Source organism: Carcharodon carcharias, chromosome 5 (genome assembly GCF_017639515.1).
Source record: "Carcharodon carcharias isolate sCarCar2 chromosome 5, sCarCar2.pri, whole genome shotgun sequence".
NCBI lineage: Eukaryota > Metazoa > Chordata > Chondrichthyes > Lamniformes > Lamnidae > Carcharodon > Carcharodon carcharias.
The window spans coordinates 190369529-190371638 of NC_054471.1; the positions used below are offsets into that span (position 1 = coordinate 190369529).

Here is a 2110-nt window from a genome sequence, read left to right on the forward strand (position 1 = left end):
ACGTTTCCTCTGGCAAGAAATTGATGGAACACCTGGGGAAACAATGCAAGCAGCTAAAAATGGCCATTTATAGTTCTACCAATTACCTGTCAAAGTTCCACAAGGAAATTGAGAGAGTCATTTGGAGAGCCATTTTATCACTGCTGTTGTTTTGAAGCCTATACTGTTCTGTTTATAGCATATCTGTAAGCAAATTCAGTAAAGCGAAGTCGAACCTGAGTCCAGCTCAGGTTGTGCATGTTGATAATAGAACATTTCTGACTTGGAAAGAAATGAAATGCAGCAGTTATAAATAATCTAGAATCATCTGCATCCTAAAGAGATGAGATCTCTACAAGGAAAGGCTACGCTAAAATTATATTTCATTGAGGGCATTAAGTTCATATAGAAAATTGATTGTGTCAAATTCTCTCTATTCTAAGACGTGTACCATCCGCCTAGGAATATCAAAGTCTTTTTTCCAGCTATCCTTCTCACCACAAGGTGTCATGGCTTATTTACTTTTCTCTTACATGACCTGTGTCTGTAACCAACAGTGATCCTGAGGGTTGTGGCCATCTTCATTTCAAATGTCAGTGTAGTCGTAATGGTTTCACTGTAGGAGGAGACCACAAAATGCCTGTAAAACTTACCTCAAGCAAACAGTGAAATAAAAATATTGTTTAACTCCCAAAGTGCTCAAATAAAAATGCAAGCTGGGATTGCGCTGGTTATCAAGAAAATGTTGTGGTAATTTATTTTTTTTGAAAAATATACTTTATTCATAAAATATTTGGAAGAACATTCCAAATCATTTCAAAATCACAATCACAAAAGTACAATCAGATTCAACTTTTACACATGGATCACAAGGTGCATCAATACAATCAATGAATATTACAATCATTTCAATCTGGTCAATGCAGACAATCAGACAATGGGATTGGAGTTATCAACATACATCATGTTGCACTCTGAGGTGCTTCAATACAATTATACTACAATTAGTATTCAATGCATACGTTCATTTTGAGCTGTACAGCCCGAGGGGCTCTCAACAGTTCCCAGCCCCTCAGTGCCCTACGGCAGAAAGGTCTTAGACAGCAACCCTTCCCCGTTGTGCCTTTACAGCAGCTGCCCCAAGCTTTAGTGCGTCCCTCGGCATGTAGTCCTGGACCTTGGAATGTGCCACTCTGCAACACTCGGTCGGGGACAAACCTTTGCTCTGGAAGACCAACAAGTTTCGGGCAGACCAAAGACCGTCTTTCACCGAGTTGATGATCCTCCAGCTGCAGTTGATGTTTGTCTTGGTGTGTGTCCCTGGGAACAGCCCGTAGAGCATAGAGTCCTGTGTCACAGAACTGCTCAGGATTAACCTTGACAGAAACCACTGCATCTCTCTCCAGACCGTCTTTGCAAAGGCACAATCCACAAGGAGGTGAACAACGGTCTCGTCCCCACCACAGCCACCTCGAGGGCAACGTGCAGAGGGGGTGAGACTCCTGGCGTGTAGGAAGGATCTGACAGGGAGGGCCTTTCTCACCACCAGCCAAGTTACGTCTTGGTGCTTGTTGGAAAGTTCTGGCGATGAGGCATTCTGCCAAATGACTTTGACAGTCTGCTCGGGGAACCATCCCACAGGATCCACCCTCTCCTTTTCCCTCAGAGCCTCTAAGACGTTACGTGCCGACCACTGCCTGATGGACTTGTGGTCGAAGCTGTTTCTCTGCATAACTTTTTCCACCCCGGGATAGGTGCTACAAAAATATGGAATGCTTCACGAATTTGCATGTCATCCTTGCGCAGGGGCCATGCTAATCTTCTCTGTATCGTTCCAATTTTAGTATATGTGCTGCCGAAGCGAGCATTGTGTTAATTAAGATCTTCTAAGCATAGTGCTTGATATTTCTTGCTCCACTGGGTGCACTTCTTGCTGCTGAGAACTTTGTGCTTCACAGTGGATCACTCACTTTCTGGGTAAGGTAACAGGCGAATTTAAAAGATGGCTATCGGAGTAATTAACCCAATCAAGCAGTCCTGTTTTAATAAAATGCAAACAGATTGAATCTATATAGCACCTTTAACGGAATAAAATGTCCCAAGGTGATTTGCAGGGGCAATATAAAACAAA

At 42.9% G+C, this 2110-nt stretch overlaps 1 non-coding gene across 1 annotated transcript; it reads right to left on the reverse strand.

The window, feature by feature from the left end:
* Nucleotides 1-1740: 1740 nt before the first annotated feature.
* LOC121278511 lies at nucleotides 1741-1847 on the reverse strand. The gene has a single exon (XR_005943175.1). It is a non-coding gene; the product is annotated as a U6 spliceosomal RNA (small nuclear RNA).
* Nucleotides 1848-2110: the final 263 nt, after the last annotated feature.